The sequence below is a fragment of the Thalassophryne amazonica genome, chromosome 8 (assembly GCF_902500255.1).
Source record: "Thalassophryne amazonica chromosome 8, fThaAma1.1, whole genome shotgun sequence".
Taxonomy (NCBI): Eukaryota; Metazoa; Chordata; class Actinopteri; order Batrachoidiformes; family Batrachoididae; genus Thalassophryne; species Thalassophryne amazonica.
In genome coordinates, this window is record NC_047110.1 from 37,306,716 (window position 1) to 37,326,010 (window position 19,295).

The 19,295-nt window shown below is 41.3% G+C and overlaps 1 non-coding gene across 1 annotated transcript; it reads left to right on the plus strand.

The window, feature by feature from the left end:
- Window positions 1-18,530: 18,530 nt before the first annotated feature.
- trnam-cau lies at window positions 18,531-18,602 on the plus strand. Its single transcript has one exon. It is a non-coding gene; the product is annotated as a tRNA-Met (tRNA).
- Window positions 18,603-19,295: the final 693 nt, after the last annotated feature.

The window sequence follows — 19,295 nt, forward strand, 5'->3', positions numbered from 1 at the left end:
TTAAACAACATGGTTTTTTTCAGGATTTTTTTTTTTTTTACCGCAAATTAATTCTATTTTATACCCATCGCGGGGTCCAGGCGCCTTCACTCTTCACTGGTCGTAGTGAAAATGAGCGGTGACTCCTTCCCACAGGGGGACGTGACAGAGAAGAAACTTTGTTTTTTTCCGGCTTCATCACCTCGGGCGGCATCTCCGATCAGCGGGTGTCCCGCAGCCCCTGATCGACCGGGTAATATCTTAAAGGAAACTGCATCTACTGTGAATAAGAATAAGCTTTGTTTTTCCGTCTTCAAACAAGCCCAGCGAACGACCCCGTCATCAGGAAATCGGATGTAATAAAACATTCAAGCTTCAACCAAAGATTCAAGCTTCTCTACTATGTTATAAAAGACCATCTGTGTGTGTGTGTGTGCGCACACCTCCGAAACACACGCGCGCACACACACACACACACACACACACACACACACACACACACACACACACACACACACACACACACCCCTCCGAAACACACGCACACGCACACACAACTCCGAAACACACACACACACCTCCGAAACACACAGTTAGCATCTGCAACAGGTATTGATTGGCTGTGATGTCATGGGGGGGCGGGGCTTAGTGACATAGTCGATTCTGATTGGCTGACAGGGCCATAAGTCAGTTTTTGACATAAGGTCTCTCAGTATTCTCTCTGACACAAGAGTTTGGTTCTTTTCAGGATCTTCAAAATTGACAAACTTCAATATTTTCTCTGAATTCACCTGTCCATTTGCAGATTTTACCCAAACGACTTCTTTTGCAAATTTAGTTCCGGGAGGTCTGTCTGTTATCACTGTCCTACATGCTCCTGTGTCACAGAGAAAATCCATGTCCTGTCCATTTACCTTTAGAGTCACCACAGGTCTTTCTTCGTCTTTATGGCCTCTACTCTCATCTGTGCTTCACTGAGCCATACTTTTGCACACTCTATTTCTCCTTCTTTTCTTGCTTTCCTGTTACCCTTTTTATTTGCTGCTGCTGCTGTAAGTTTTAACACCAAACCTTCACAATCTGGCATAACCAATTTACCTGAAAAGCCATATGTTATGTGTCGATGCGGGTTGAGGAGCGGACCTGCGTCAGACAGGACCCAGCGCTAAAAATAACCAGAAAGCGGTTCCAAACAGAAACTATTTATTATTCACCTGTGCTTAAAAGTGTAAAAACATAAAAACAACGTCCCTCTGGTGGAGTGATTCGTGGCTCGCTCTCCAGCGCCCGCAAGGATTAAAGCCGGCGCTCCTGGACTTCCTACCACCGCCAAACACCCCCCAGGTGGACACGACAAACTGATTCTCTGTGAAGCAAAGAGAAGGTGAGGTAAGGCAACAGATACAACTATATCTTCCAATAAACACACGCTATCAGCAACACACTCAGGTCAGTGTCCTTTTTTTTACTTTATGCAAATGAGCAGCTTCTCACAACAAGTGGAGGATCACTTATCCTTCACGCCACAGCAGTGAGACGCAAACTGCACAATTCTCTTCACAATTCCAGTATACTGTGTAACAAAACACCAAGTTACTATCAACAATTACTTAAACACTTAATTACCTTTCGTGTGTGCTGACAGCATGTGTCCTCACCCCTCCCTGCTTCACGGGCTCGATGTGTCAAAACCCAGGCGCGGTCCTCAGCGTCTCACAAACGAACGTCACAAGGTCGAGTTCCCGGCAGTTCTGCTTGAATCACACATGACTTAAATGCAGAACGCCATCCAATTATCTGCTTCAGCTGCAAGTCGTCCAGGTTGCACGTGAGCACCACTCACAGGTGCTTTCCATGATGTTGATGAGGGTGAAGACTCTTCAGCCAGCACCTTCTTCACAGACAAATCAGCCCTCATGCCACCTGGAGAGCAAAGAAAAGAACACCAAAACATCCAGCCACGCCCCCCCCAACACACAACACCATATTTCTTTTTCCATTTAGTTATGTACTTCAGATTTTCCGGATTGCGTTTGTGCATGTATTTTTCGTCGCCCTGAAATAGGGGCTTATTTTCTGTGCATGTGTTTCCCATGTTGGTCACCTATTCCCCTTCACTCTGCAAAGTTCAGGTCAAGCTTCTACCCCGTGGGGCGGACCTTCCTTGGAATCCCCCTCTTTGCAGACTCGTCGGGAATATGTGAGTGTGGTGCATATGGACTTAAAATGACCTACTTTGCAGACAACGGCTCCACTTTTATCCCCTGATAAAATGGGATATCAAGCTGTCCGTGCTTCAGTCACTCACAGTCTCATTCTTTTATTATTACTAAGGAATACTCAGTCAAACAATACCACACATACAGTCCGACACTGTCACACACACACACACTCCCACAACCGCTCCAACTCTCACACATATACAAAATAAATTACAGATTTCATCAATGATTGCAATTACAGACAAAGTAAATGATTACATTTTACATGACAGATTATATTGAGTTTGAGATGTCTTTATTAAAAGTCATTATTGGAAGTGTAGTTAAACCTCTAATTTACGAGGTCTGTGAGAAAAGTATCCAACCTTTTTATTTTATGCAAAAAATATATGGATTTGATTCATATGTTTTTACGTTAGCCAAGCTTGAACCTTCATGCGCATGCGTGAGTTTTTCCAGACCTGTCGGTTGCATCATTCTTCTGTGGGAAGGCTTTGAGTGAGCACTGGTCCACCCCTCTCGTCGTTGTTTCATTGCGAGGAAATGGCGGAATGATTTGGGCTTTTTTTCCATCAGACTTTTTTCAGAAACTGTTAGAGACAGGCAGCTGGAAACCATTAGAAAAATTTATCTGGCTTTCGGTGAAAATTTTACGGGCTTCACAGAGAATAAGGAGTGTTACTACAGCTTTAAGGACTGCCCACAATGGCGCACGGCGCGCCGCGCTCCAAGCCGCCATCGAGAGGCAGAAACCACCACATCATTTCTAAACGGATCGCTGTGTGGAGCCGGGACCGTCGTGTGCAATATCTCTGGTTATCACAAGAGCTGGACATCAGCCATTTTCCGGCAGATTTCACTTTTAACAAGAGATTTTGTCATGGAAAGCCGTGCGGAGGCTTCGCGCGTCACGACCGATTTGCTGATGAAGCGAGACAAAGGAACACCTCCGTTTCAGAGTGTTACAGGACAAGTTGGGACATTCCTATCTCGGCTTTCAGTGCTTACCAGTCGAGTGAGTATAAGAGAAATTGTGGAGACCTGGGCATGTCCCAACTTGTCCTTTAACACTCCGAAACGGTGTTCCTTTGTCTCGCTTCATCAGCGAATCGGTCGTGACGCGCGAAGCCTCCGCGCGGCTTTCCATGACAAAATCTCTTGTTAAAAGTGAAATCTGCCGGAAAATGGCTGATGTCCAGCTCTTGTGATAACCAGAGAAATTGCACACGACGGTCCCGGCTCCACACAGCGATCCGTTTAGAAATGATGTGGTGGTTTCTGCCTCTCGATGGCGGCTCGGAGCGCGGCGCGCCGTGCGCCATTGTGGGCAGTCCTTAAAGCTGTAGTAACACTCCTTATTCTCTGTGAAGCCCGTAAAATTTTCACCGAAAGCCAGATAAATTTTTCTAATGGTTTCCAGCTGCCTGTCTCTAACAGTTTCTGAAAAAATTCTGATGGAAAAAAAGCCCAAATCATTCCGCCATTTCCTCGCAATGAAACAACGACGAGAGGGGTGGACCAGTGCTCACTCAAAGCCTGCCCACAAGCGAATGACGCAACCAACAGGCGTGGAAAAACTCACGCATGCGCACGAAGGTTCAAGCTTGGCTGACGTAAAAACATACGAATCAAATCCATATATTTTTTGCATAAAATAAAAAGGTCGGATACTTTTCTCACAGACCTCGTATATTTGTAATCTTTCCTTTAAAATTGGGATGTTCAACAAATGAAAATTTCAAGTTATTTCACTGTATGAATTTGATGACAGACATTGATTCTCTAATTATAGATGAATTTCAGTGCTTTTTCAGTTTTCAAAGGTTCTGGAATTTTTTTTACTAGATGATTAGGTACACTGCGGGAGTTTTAGGTTTGAAGAAAGCTGTTGACACTGTTGATTATGAAATTTTACTGCAGAAACTGGATAAGTATGGTATCAGAGGAGTAGCTCATTGATGGATTTTCTTTCCATTAAATAACACGTGGCAGTGTGTGTGTATATATTAATTTAATTTAATTAGCTTATAATGCGCCAAATCACAGCAAAAGCCGTCTCAAAGCGCCTTACCTAAAACAAGTCAACATAAAATTGAATAAATAATTAAAGTGAATAAAAAAAAAATCAAATACATAAATAAAAACAGAAGCAAAAGAATAAAACAAATAAAAATAAAAACTATCCATAAGAAAGAGAATAAAAATAGGTTTTGAGTCTTGACTTAAAAATGTCCATGGACTCAGACTGCCTTACGGTCGCAGGAAGACTGTTCCACAGGGTGGGTGCATGATACGAAAAGGCTGTTTGACCTGCTGACTTCTTCTTCACCCTGGGAACACAGAGAAGTCCCGCATCCTGCGACCGCAAAGCCCGGGCCGGCACGTAGAGTTCCACCAGATCAGCCAAATAAGATGGCGCCAGTCCATGAACAACCTTATAAGTCAATAACAAAACCTTAAAATCTGCTCTCACAGAGACAGGGAGCCAGTGCAAAGATGCCAAAATGGGTGTGATATGTTAAGACCTTCTGTTACGTGTCAAAAGTCTGGCGGCAGCGTTCTGAACCAGCTGAAGACCCCTAAGGCTGGACTGTGGTAACTCCGAAAATAGAACATTACAATAATCTTGTCTAGAAGAAACAAAGGCATATATATACACAAGGTTGGGTAGGATTACTTTGAAAGAATACATGTGGATTACATGTATGTATGTACATACATTTGGATTACTGGTAATCTGATTACTTTTGGATTACATTTCAAAGTAATCCTACCCAACCTTGTATGTATATATATATATATATATATACACACACACACATAAATGGCTAGTTTTGTCTTTCTGTCTGTCCGGAATAGGCTCTAAAACTACAAAAGGTGAACTCCCCAAAGTTACATATTCTGAACCACCATGACATGGGCTACAACCTGGTACTATTTTCAAACAAAAAAATTAATATTAAGACAACAATATTAACAATAATCTGATACATACAGTTTTGTCTTTCTGTCTGTCCAGAATAGGCTCTAAAACTACAAAAGGTGAACTCCCCAAAGTTACATATTCTGAACCACCATGACATGGGCTACAACCTGGTACTATTTTCAAACAAAAAATAATATTAAGACAACAATATTAACAATAATCTGATACATGCAGTTTTGTCTTTCTGTCTGTCCGGAATAGGCTCTAAAACTACAAAAGGTGAACTCCCCAAAGTTACATATTCTGAACCACCATGACATGGGCTACAACCTGGTACTATTTTCAAACAAAAAAAAAAAATAATATTAAGACAACAATATTAACAATAATCTGATACATGCAGTTGAACCATATGTACCTCAGTGGCAGCTGTACTCCAGCACAAATCTCTCAACTTTAATAGCTGGCCGCTGGCCCTATGCATATATGCAGGAGCTCAGTAGCCTGCTTACTGCTATAAACAGAGCCCAGACTCCTGGGCTATCTGCTGCTGGCTAGCACACATAGCATGGGTGTGCATGCCAGATTGGTTGTATAACCAAGCAGATTCAAATATCCCCTTTGATATGAATGCATCCTTTCTCTGCACATGCTGCATGTGGGTGCTACAAACCTGTTTGACTCTCCTTGAAAAGATTTGAACAACTCTACAAACTTTAGTGTTTTCAGACCTGTTTATAGCAAAAACAAATGTGAGTATTCTGTCATTTACTGACTAATCATACAGTGAACATTTTGATTGTAAGACTATAAATACACAATTCAATACAAAGTAACTTTTTTCCATGTGCTTTGCTATCCCCATACTCCCCTCTACCAATATTACACCCATGATATTTGACACCATGTGTGAATGAGTAGATATGCCATCCTACTTAAAAATAGTCCTTAAATTTGGTTTAATCATTATGGCAATATGCACCCTCAAATTGAGATTTTTCTGTACCTAATGGCCAATACTGCGTTATGTTTATCAACTTCAAAATAAATACAGGGTAAACTCTTCATAATGCTGTCCCCAGGAACAAGGATTTAGACCTGCAGATAAGGTGCCAGCTCAGAGATGTAGATGGGTTCTCCCCATGCCAGGCATTGGTGGCTGAGAAGGGGGAGAAATCCACAAGAATTTTGATAAAACTTATACACAATCACTATGATATAATACTTATCAGAATACAGCCTATTCCTTCTTAGAATGAAGGTTTTCACTCTTAGCAGAGAGCTTTCAACCACAGGCTGTAAATTAAACTTTAAAAGTTTACTGGAAGGCTGTAAATTAAACTTTAAAAGTTTACTGGATAAAACATCACTTGCACATTTTCTAAAAATAAAGGTGTAGCATATACATGATGTGTATCACTTGCCTAGCATTGATCATAATGTATCAGGCAAACGCATGTTTTCTGTATCACAATGGCACTCTGCAGATCATTTGAAAAAGTGATGTAGTTCTAACTGCTGATGGGGCAGCACCCTTTCAATCAGCCAGTAAGCGGGCATAGAGCCTGTGTTCTCCAATGGCGCGTTGTATATAGGCTGCTCATTATGATGTAAATATCATAAATTAAATTTGTTATTTATCAACTCTTCACAACCTGCTGTCCTATTATAATAGGTCACTAGCTTTGGGGTTGATCTAATAGTTTTGGTATGTTGATGTTTCATGGCTCAAACTGTTTTTAGTGGTCAAACCTCTTTTTTTAATATTGAAAAGATTGTTTGTTCTCTAAATATACCAATGAATGCATAACTTTAAGAAATATGCAAGGCAACATTTACACCATTTAAAGATGGAATGCCTCAAAGTGTGCAAAAAGAAACCACTACTTTTGCTGATAATGTGGCTGGCCTGAATATGGCAGAACCTGCGATCTTCCACAGTTAGTTAGTCAGATGCTCCAGAGTTGGTAACCCCAATCAGCTGTATATCCACTTTCCTGACAGAAGGACAAGGAACATTGTCTACCAAGAGGCTCTTCAGAACTACTGGTCAGTAAAAGCTACATTTAAATATATATTCATCATCTCAAATCCAAAATCAACATTTGCTTAAAAGCCATTTTATTTTTGTAGCATTCTTATAAACTAGATTTGCAATGTATCAACAATTATAAAGGTCATAACATCAATTCTGATTAATGATTATGAGCATACTTGATCTGCAATATAAAGTCTGAAGAACTTCATTGTTGTTTCTTGCATGCAGAAAAATTCAGTTTTCTCTCTTGGTTTGGGAATTCCACCTATTTTGGGTTTTTAGTTCAAACCTTTGCCTATTCGGACTACATATATACTTATTAGATATCTACAATTATGACAAAATATAAACTTTGGAATATTTTGTAGATTATATCTTAAACAGGTTAACCTGGGCAACGCCGGGTACCCCAGCTAGTGTGTATATATATACACTCAACAAAAATATAAACGCAACACTTTTGGTTTGGCTCCCATTTTGTATGAGATGAACTCAAAGATCTAAAACTTTTTCCACATACACAATATCACCATTTCCCTCAAATATTGTTCACAAACCAGTCTAAATCTGTGATAGTGAGCACTTCTCCTTTGCTGAGATAATCCATCCCACCTCACAGGTGTGCCATATCAAGATGCTGATTAGACACCATGATTAGTGCACAGGTGTGCCTTAGACTGCCCACAACAAAAGGCCACTCTGAAAGCTGCAGTTTTATCACACAGCACAATGCCACAGATGTCGCAAGATTTGAGGGAGCGTGCAATTGGCATGCTGACAGCAGGAATGTCAACCAGAGCTGTTGCTCGTGTATTGAATGTTCATGTCTCTACCATAAGCCGTCTCCAAAGGCGTTTCAGTGAATTTGGCAGTACATCCAACCAGCCTCACAACCGCAGACCACGTGTAACCACACCAGCCCAGGACCTCCACATCCAGCATGTTCACCTCCAAGATCGTCTGAGACCAGCCACTCGGACAGCTGCTGGAACAGTTGGTTTGCATAACCAAAGAATTTCTGCACAAACTGTCAGAAACCGTCTCAGGGAAGCTCATCTGCATGCTCGTCGTCCTCATCGGGGTCTCGACCTGACTCCAGTTCGTCATCGTAACCGACTTGAGTGGGCAAATGCTCACATTTGCTGGCGTTTGGCACGTTGGAGAGTTGTTCTCTTCATGGATGATGCGAAGGAGATGTGTTGCACTGCATGAGGCAAATGGTGGTCACACCAGATACTGACTGGTATCCCCCCCCCCCCCAATAAAACAAAACTGCACCTTTCAGAGTGGCCTTTTATTGTGGGCAGTCTAAGGCACACCTGTGCACTAATCATGGTGTCTAATCAGCATCTTGGTATGGCACACCTGTGAGGTGGGATGGATTATCTCAGCAAAGGAGAAGTGCTCACTATCACAGATTTCGACTGGTTTGTGAACAATATTTGAGGGAAATGGTGATATTGTGTATGTGGAAAAAGTTTTAGATCTTTGAGTTCATCTCATACAAAATGGGAGCAAAACCAAAAGTGTTGCGTTTATATTTTTGTATATATATATATATATATATATATATATATATATATATATATATATATATATATATATATATATATATATATATATATATATATATATACAACCCCTGGCAAAAATGATGGAATCACCGGCCTTGGAGGATGTTCATTCAGTTGTTTAATTTTGTAGAAAAAAAAGCAGATCACAGACATGACACAAAACTAAAGTCATTTCAAATTGCAACTTTCTGGCTTTAAGAAACACTATAAGAAATCAGGAAAAAAATTGTGGCAGTCAGTAACGGTTACTTTTTTAGACCAAGCAGAGGGAAAAAATATGGACTCACTCAATTCTGAGGAATAAATTATGGAATCACCCTGTAAATTTTCATCCCCAAAACTAACACCTGCGTCAAATCAGATCTGCTCGTTAGTCTGCATCTAAAAAGGAGTGATCACACCTTGGAGAGCTGTTGCACCAACTGGACTGACATGAATCATGGCTCCAACACGAGAGATGTCAATTGAAACAAAGGAGAGGATTATCAAACTCTTAAAAGAGGGTAAATCATCACGCAATGTTGCAAAAAGATGTTGGTTGTTCACAGTCAGCTGTGTCTAAACTCTGGACCAAATACAAACAACATGGAAAGGTTGTTAAAGGCAAACATACTGGTAGACCAAGGAAGACATCAAAGCGTCAAGACAGAAAACTTAAAGCAATATGTCTCAAACATCGAAAATGCACAACAAAACAAATGAGGAACGAATGTGAGGAAACTGGAGTCAACGACTGTGACCAAACTGTAAGAAACCGCCTAAAGGAAATGGGATTTACATACAGAAAAGCTAAATGAAAGCCATCATTAACACCTAAACAGAAAAAAACAAGGTTACAATGGGTTAAGGAAAAGCAATCACGGACTGTGGATGACTGGATGAAAGTCATATTCAGTGATGAATCTTGAATCTGCATTGGGCAAGGTGATCATGCTGGAACTTTTGTTTGGTGCCGTTCTAATGAGATTTATAAAGATGACTGCCTGAAGAGAACATGTAAATTTCCACAGTCATTGATGATATGGGGCTGCATGTCAGGTAAAGGCACTGGGGAGATGGCTGTCATTACATCATCAATAAATGCACAAGTTTACGTTGATATTTTGGACACTTTTCTTATCCCATCAATTAAAAGAATGTTTGGGGATGATGAAATCATTTTTCAAGATGATAATGCATCTTGACATAGAGCATAAACTGTGAAAACATTCCTTGCAAAAAGACACATAGGGTCAATGTCATGGCCTGCAAATAGTCCGGATCTTAATCCAACTGAAAATCTTTGGTGGAAGTTGAAGAAAATGGTCCATGACAAGGCTCCAACCTGCAAAGCTGATCTGGCAACAGCAATCAGAGAAAGTTGGAGCCAGATTGATGAAGAGTACTGTTTGTCACTCATTAAGTCCAAGCCTCAGAGACTGCAAGCTGTTATAAAAGCCAGAGGTGGTGCAACAAAATACTAGTGATGTGTTGGAGCGTTCTTTTGTTTTTCATGATTCCATAATTTTTTCCTCAGAATTGAGTGATTCCATATTTTTTTTCCCTCTGCTTGGTCTAAAAAAGTAACCGTTACTGACTGCTGCAATTTTTTTTCCTGATTTCTTATAGTGTTTCTTAAAGCCAGAAAGTTGCCATTTGAAATGACTTTAGTTTTGTGTCATGTCTGTGATCTGCTTTTTTTCTACAAAATTAAACAACTGAATGAACATCCTCTGAGGCCGGTGATTCCATAATTTTTGCCAGGGGTTGTATATATATATATATTAGCTTCTTGAAAGCCTGGGTGGAGCTGGGGGGACAACATCCAGAAATGCTGTCGCCTTCTCTGGGCCTGAGCTCATTTGAAATGGACAGACACAAAGTGGAAAAGTGTGCTGTGGTCTAATGAGTCCACATTTCAAACTGTTTTTGGAAATCATGGACGTTGTGTCCTCTGGACAAAAGAGGAAAAGGACCATCCAGATTGTTACCATCACAAAGTTCAAAAGCCAGCATTTGTGATGGTATGGGGGTGTGTTAGTGCCCATGGAATGCAAAACTTACACATCTGTGATGGCACCATCAATGCTGAAAGGTACATCCCGGTTTTGGAGCAACACATGCTGCCATCCAAGCAACATCTTTTTCAGGGACGTCCCTGCTTATTTCAGCAAGACAATACCAAGCCACATTCTGCACGTGTTACAACAGCATGGCTTCATAGTTAAAGAGTGCAGGTACTACACTGGCCTGCCTGCAGTCCAGACCTGTCACCCACTGAAAATGTGTGGCGCATTATGAAGCGCAAAATAAGACAACGGAGACCCAGGACTGTTGAACAACTGAAGTCGTACATCAAGCAAGAATGGGAAAGAATTCCACCTTCAAAGCTTTAACAATTAGTGTCCTCAGTTCCCAAATGCTTATTGAGTGTTGTTAGAAGGAAATATGATGTAACACAGTGGTAAACATACCACTGTCCCAGCTTTTTTGAAATGTGTTGCAGGCATCCATTTCAAAATGAGCAAATATTTGCACAAAAACAATAAAGTTTATCAGTTTGAACATTAAATATCTTGTATTCAACTGAATACAGGTTGAAGAGGATTTGTAAATCATTGTATTGTTTTTATTTACATTTTGCACAACATCCCAACTTCACTGGAATTGAGGTTGTAGTTAATTATTATGTATGAACTAATGTGACAGATTACATGTGAGCCTTCGTTAAAATAAACTCAGACATATTTTTACATCCCTCTAGGTCTAGTTGACAGTGATGTGTCTGTCTGCAGCTGGTTACCTGGACATCAACTGAACACCTGGAGTTGGACATTTCATTTGACAAATTCTTCACAGACGCATGAAACACCTGCAGAATTTCTACTTTTCTCATATACTTCCAACTTTGCACCAGTTTCCATATAGCCTCCTTTCTTACGATGGATCTTTTGGTGAACCCTTTGAATGTGATGAACTGCTGGTGCCACTGGCTTCAGACCTAAGAAAAAATAGATACAAATATGCATATGATGGCTATTTAACAGACTAGCTTTTGCAGGGATACAAAACTGTCCCTATCTATGTTGCCAAGATTGGTGACATAAAATTTCAGTTTAATTCTTTGAGTATTATAATATAAATCAACTTCAGCTCCAAGGGACCATCATTTTGCTGTAAAATTCTGCTTTAAAATTCTCGAAAAAGTGGTTTCACGGCAGCTTGTGGACTACCTTACTGAGAATAATCTTTATGTGCCACTGCAGTCTGCGTTTAGAAAATATCATTCCACAGAGACAGCACTCACTAAAGTGGTGAATGATCATCTGCTTGCAATGGATTCGGAAACCACTACGGTTCTGATGCTGTTAGATCTTAGTGCTGCATTTGATACCATGGATCATCATATTCTACTTGATAGCCTGGAGAATCATATTGGATTACTGGGAGTGCCCTTGCATGGTTGAAGTCATACCTGACCAGTCGTTCTCACTGTGTTTTGTACAATAACGCTATCTCTAACCTTAGTGACATGAAATTTAAGGTTCTACAGGGGTCCGTCTTAGGCCCCCTGCATTTCTCCTTTTATATAGCACCCCTTGGGCACATATTGCTGTGTTTTGGGATTACCTGCACTGCTATGCTGATGATACTCAGTTATACACGTCGATAACTGCTGGTAATCTCATCCTCATAAAATCCTTAGAAGATTGCCTTGCATCAGTGAGAAGATAGATGTCTAGCAACTTCCTACTTTTAAACTCTGATAAGACTGAAATGATGGTTCTTGGTCCAGTGAGACATCAGCATCGATTTGACCAGTTAACGCTTAGCCTAGGCTTGTGTGTCATACATCACACAGACAAAGTGAGGAACCTTGAGGTTAATTTTTGATCCTACACTGTCCCTTGACCTCCACATTAGAAATATTACGGGGACTGCTTTCTTCCACCTGCAAAATATAGCGAAGATTTGTCCTGTGGGTCACAAAGCTTTCTCTTATTGTGCCCCTGTTCTGGAATGATCTCCTCACATCAATTAAACAGTCAGATTCTGTGGAGACTTTCAAGTCCAGACTTAAGATGCACTTGTTTTCCCTTTCGTATGGCTAGCATACTGGCATAGTATAGTGCTATGCTTTTTACTCTTTTAATCCATTTTATTAGGAAACGGAGTGTGCCGCGACCTCTAAATTCTGGGTCTTTTAGTGAAGCTTCGGGCTTGTGGCCGGCGATCACCTTAGTATTTCTTTTGTCTTTCTTGTTGCTTAATGCTGACAAATTACACTGTATTTGTTGTCTTTCTGATGCCTGATTGTTTTTTCTTTTCTCTCTGTTTGAGATGCCCATAATATGAGCGAAGCTCACTCTATAGTAAACGGAGGCACAAACCAGAAATGGCACAAAAATTCAGCCCAAGTGGAGAAAAAGCCACAAACCAGACACAACATTGTCATAAAAATCCGTAAAAAGCCACAAACCGATTGTAGATGAACACAGACATTACAGAGAGGAGTAGATGCAGCATTGGTTGCTGAGGAGCAAGAAATGCGGTTGCCATTTTGGACCGGTCATCGTAGTGATTCTATCACAAGGCACAGTGAAGGTTTGATTTTATAATCTTATTTTTTTTTTTAATCTTTCTAATATAATACACTCAACAAAAATATAAACGCAACACTTTTGGTTTTGCTCCCATTTTGTATGAGATGAACTCAAAGATCTAAAACTTTTTCCACATACACAATATCACCATTTCCCTCTAATATTGTTCACAAACCAGTCTAAATCTGTGATAGTGAGCACTTCTCCTTTGCTGAGATAATCCATCCCACCTCACAGGTGTGCCATATCAAGATGCTGATTAGACACCATGATTAGTGCACAGGTGTGCCTTAGACTGCCCACAATAAAAGGCCACTCTGAAAGGTGCAGTTTTGTTTTATTGGGGGGGGGATACCAGTCAGTATCTGGTGTGACCACCATTTGCCTCATGCAGTGCAACACATCTCCTTCGCATAAAGCTGAAGAGAACACCTCTCCAATGTGCCAAACGCCAGCGAATGTGAGCATTTGCCCACTCAAGTCAGTTACGACGACAAACTGGAGTCAGGTTGAGACCCCGATGAGGACAACGAGCATGCAGATGAGCTTCCCTGAGACGGTTTCTGACAGTTTGTGCAGAAATTCTTTGGTTATGCAAACCGATTGTTTCAGCAGCTGTCCGAGTGGCTGGTCTCAGACGATCTTGGAGGTGAACATGCTGGATGTAGAGGTCCTGGGCTGGTGTGGTTACACGTGGTCTGCGGTTGTGAGGCTGGTTGGATGTACTGCCAAATTCTCTGAAACGCCTTTGGAGACGGCTTATGGTAGAGAAATGAACATTCAATACACGAGCAACAGCTCTGGTTGACATTCCTGCTGTCAGCATGCCAATTGCACGCTTCCTCAAATCTTGCGACATCTGTGGCATTGTGCTGTGTGATAAAACTACACCTTTCAGAGTTGTCTTTTATTGTGGGCAGTCTAAGGCACACCTGTGCACTAATCATGGTGTCTAATCAGCATCTTGGTATGGCACACCTGTGAGGTGGGATGGATTATCTCAGCAAAGGAGAAGTGCTCACTATCACAGATTTAGACTGGTTTGTGAACAATATTTGAGGGAAATGGTGATATTGTGTATGTGGAAAAAGTTTTAGATCTTTGAGTTCATCTCATACAAAATGGGAGCAAAACCAAAAGTGTTGCGTTTATATTTTTGTTGAGTATATGTGTGAAATACCAAGTGTTCCAATACTTTTGGAGGGCACTGTATCCTAAGCTTATGATGAGTGCAAAATGAGTGTGGTATTATTACTGTTTTGTTTAAGAATGTTTAATTTTCACTGTTGCTGCACTTTGTGTGAAATCATAATCATATCATATATCATATTGATCTGAGAATATTGCCATATGATAATTTGGCCATATTGTAGGGAAAAAAAGAAAATGCTTAAAAAGGTGGGGGTCGGGGGTGGGAGCTCCCCCCAGAAGCTGAAAGGTTTTAGCCATGCTTATGCTCCACCAAAGCATTTACTCAAAACAAACAAACAAAAAAGTCTAAAGGCCCTAAAAGGGCCAAGAGGGTGCAGGTTTTCTTTGCAGCCACTGACTCCACCAGGTGATTTCACTGATGAACTGATTACATCTACTCAAAGTGATAATAATGCAAATAACATGCTTTTGGAGGGCGGTATGTATTTTCAGAGGCCCGCTGTCCATGCTGTCGCCCAAAATGACATGGGATTTTGGGCGACGGCATGGACGGAAGGACTCAGAAAATGCAGACCGCACGACAACAACATGTTATTTGCATTATTATCACTTACTGAGATACGCAACACATGGAATCACATTAACAATATTTAATGTCATTTCAAAACACACGACACCCAGCAAACGCGTACATAAAAATTTGGCTCGCTGCTCTCCAAATTCGCCAGTGCGTCCTTTATCAAGCTGGCTGCTTTCGCTGCTGTTCGTTGTCGTACTATCCATGATAAAATCATCCGGAATATCCATACTGGAACCATCACACACTTCTCGCCTTTTCATGTTATCGTCTGCTATGGAGCTAAATCCAGGCGAAAAGTTTTGTAATCTGTAAATAAAAAAAGATTGAAAAATAAATTTTTGTTCTTGAAATTTATAATCATTTAAAAAGTATTATTAAAACAAAAATAAGTGTAAGATATATATTTTCAGTTTAAATATATTTTTGTTTCAGCTCTGTAATTATTTTGATCAACTAATTTATTTTCATTCATATTTCTTTTTTTCACCTTCAGATCTTTTTTTTTTTTCACTTTCAGATCTTATTTTTTCAGTTCAACTTTTGGCCCGTTCTGGCGTGGGAGGGTATGGCGGCTGGCGCGTGAAAGAAAATAGAGAGAATGAAAGATTATTACGAGGCTTTAAACCCTCGAGATAAAGCTGTTTATTGTGATCGATGTGTAGCAGTTGGTTCAGTGGATCCGTATGTTGTACCCGATAGTGAATTTAATGACGATGTAACAAAATGACCGGCAGTTTCACAGCGTAAACTTAATATGACCAGAACCAAGCAGACCGCCTGTAAATCCAAATCCCAAGCCGGAAGAGCGCTCCGGCTACCGGCGGTGTGAAGAAGCCTCACCGTTACAGGCCCAGCACGGAGGCGCTGAGAGAGATCCACCACTACCAGAAATCCACCGAGCTGCTGATCCACAAGCTGCCGACCAGGTCAGCCTCACCAGCCTCCTGCAGAGCATCACAGCAGAGCTCTGAAAGCGGAGGTCGGTCTTGAAGTCCTGAGTGATTTCTCTCACCAGGTGCTGGAAGGGCAGCTTGTGGATCAGCAGCTCAGTGGATTTCTGGTAGCAGCGGAGAGCCACAGTGCCGGGCCTGTAACAGTGAGGCTTCATCACACTGCCGGTAGCCGGAGCGCTCTTCCGGGCGGCTTTGGATTTGAATTTACAGGTGGTCTGCTTGGTTCTGGCCATATTAAAGCTTCTTCAGATCTGCTGAGCCAGGTGTCTCTGTGTGTCACTTAGAAAGCTTGTAACACTCCACTGCTTGATGCAAAATAACTGCTGGCAGCCTGTAAAATAAGCAACCTGCCTCATTTCCATGCGGCGATGCTGCGCTGCGTTCATGGTCTTGTGTGGATTTGGGACACATCGTTTTTTTAGGTATAGGTGTTAAACTTTACAATCTTGCATATTTTCCAGTTTTTAAACATCAAAAATGACCAAGCGTGGTCTAGAATGACTTGTAATAGACATCTTTGTCCTTAGCATTACTTTATTTACAGGTATCAAGACAACACAGTGGAGAGAAAGTGTTAAGACATTATCTATCAAAGTACCCACGTTTCCTGAAAGCAGCATCGTGAGGACTGATTGCTCTCCTGTCACTCACAATTCCACACCACTCTCAATTGAAGCCATGCCCTCCCACGACAGAACGAAACTGAAAAAATAAGATCTGAAAGTGAAAAAAAGAAATAAGAATGAAAATAAATTATTTGATCAAAATAATTACAGAGCTGAATCAAAAATTTATTTAAACTGAAAAATATATATTGTACACTTATTTTTATTTTGATAATACTTTTTAAATGATTATAAAATTCAAGAAGATTTTAAGTTTCAAAATTAATTTTTTCAATCTTTTTTTTATTTTCAGATTACAAAACTTTTGGCCTGGATTTAGCTCCATAGTCTGCTGAGGAGTGTGATCCCCTATAGTTGGAACACACCCTCCGGTCCCCCTTCTTAAACAGAGGGACCACCACCCCGGTCTGCCAATCCAAAGGCACTGTCCCCGATTGCCACGCGATGTTGCAGAGGCGTGTCAGCCAAGACAGTCCCACAACATCCAGAGACTTAAGGTGCTCAGGACGGACTTCATCCACCCCAGAAGCCTTTTCATCGAGGAGCTTTCGACACCTCGGTGACTTCAGCCTGGGTAATGGATGAGTCCGCCGCTGAGTCCCCAGTCTCTGCTTCCTCTTCGGAAGACGTGACGATGGGATTGAGGAGATCCTCGAAGTACTCCTTCCACAGCCCGACAACATCCCAAGTCAGGGTCAACAGCTCCCCACCCGCACCGTAAACAGTGCTGGTGGAGAGTTGCTTCCGCCTCCTGAGGCGTCGGACGGTTTGCCAGAATCTCTTTGAGGCCGACCGATATTCCTCCTCCATGGCCTCCCCGAACTCCACCCAGACCCGAGTTTTTACCTCTGCAACCGCACGGGCTGCGGCACGCTTGGCCTGCTGGTACCTGTCAGCTGCCTCTGGGGTCCCACATACCAACAAAGATAAGTAGGACTCCTTCTTCAGCTTGACCACGACTTCACCACGACTCTCTACGTGGTGAAGAGAGAGCTGAGTAGGGGGGCAAAGCTCTCAATTTACCGATCGATCTACGTTCCGATCCTCACCTATGGTCATGAGATTTGGCTCATGACCGAAAGAATGAGATTGCGAGTACAAGCGGCCGAGATGAGTTTCCTCCGGAGGGTGGCTGGGCGCTCCCTTAGAGATAGGGTGAGGAGCTCGGTCACTCGGGAGCAGCTTGGAGTCGAGCTGCTGCTCCTCCACGTCGAAAGGAGTCGGTTGAGGTGGCTCGGGCGTCTTTTCCGGATGCCCCCTGGACGCCTCGCTGGAGAGGTGTTACGGGCACGTCCCATTGGGAGGAGGCCCCCGGGAAGACCCAGGACACGCTGGAGGGACTACATCTCTGGGCTGACTTGGGAACGCCTTGGAGTTCCCCTGGAGGAGCTGGGGGAGGTGTGTGTGGATCGGGAGGTCTGGGCGGCTTTGCTTGAGCTGCTGCCCCCGCGACTCGACTCTGGATAAAGTGGAAGAAAATGGATGGATGGAGGATTGATCCGCCCAAACGCCTCGGTAAAGTGATAATAATAATCAGCAGTCCAGTGCTAAAAAATTGCCCATGTAAACAAACCTTTCCGTGACGTTTTTTCCCCATTTCGTTCGTAAACACATAAACAGTTTTAAAAGACATAAAATGCTAGGAGAGAAGATGCTACGTACATTTCAGTACTTTTGACATTTCGTTCGTAAACACATAAACAGTTTTAAAAGACATAAAATGCTAGGAGAGAAGATGCTACGTACATTTCAGTACTTTTGACGTTTTTGGTTTTTTTTATTATTATTTGCTTGCTAAAACTTCCACAGCCGCTAACAATACAACGGTAGAAAATGTTGAGCTTTTACGATCCTTACGAAATAGTTATATATAACATCTGACGATTTAGTGATATACAGCAGAGTGGCGCAGCGGAAGCGTGCTGGGCCCATAACCCAGAGGTCGATGGATCGAAACCATCCTCTGCTAATTTAGTTTTTCATTTAGCACAGTCATTTTAATTTTACATTTTTAAACTTTTTCTGATATTTATAAAATTTCCACATACAGGAAAAGGAACTCTTTCTGTCGATAAGGGACGCTGTCTTTCTGTAATTCGGTGTTTTCTGTACTGTTTGGAACATATCCCGAGTATTATGGCATGTACAAAATACAGTTGACCAGTAGGTGTCGACAATTCCTTCTATTTCCATTGTACCGCAGTGTAACAGTGTTTTGCAAGGTTTTTCCCGTTGATTTCTTATCTTTATTTTTTTGTGCACTAATTTTATTAAACGTTCTGTAACTTTTCATAATCTGTCACAGTGAACCGTAAGAGCATTTATTAGCACCACTTCATATTATGCTTTTCAAGCTCGATCGTCTGAAAACACATTTATTGTTTGTTGTTTGAAAGAATGCTTTTTTTTAAATCTCACTTTAACTTTACTTGTTTTTATGTGTTATTTTTTATGTGGTGTTAGTTTTTAATTTGTTGTTATGTATGTTTCAACTTTAAATATTTTATCATTGTGTTTTCATGTTTTGTTATTGAGACCATTTTAAACTCTTTTCTAGAAACTGCTATTTAACAAAAAAAGGCAACAAACATTATTATTATAGCATGAGATAATTCCTTGATTTTGACTTCCTCAGTTTCTGTCATTTTTGAAGTGTTTATCC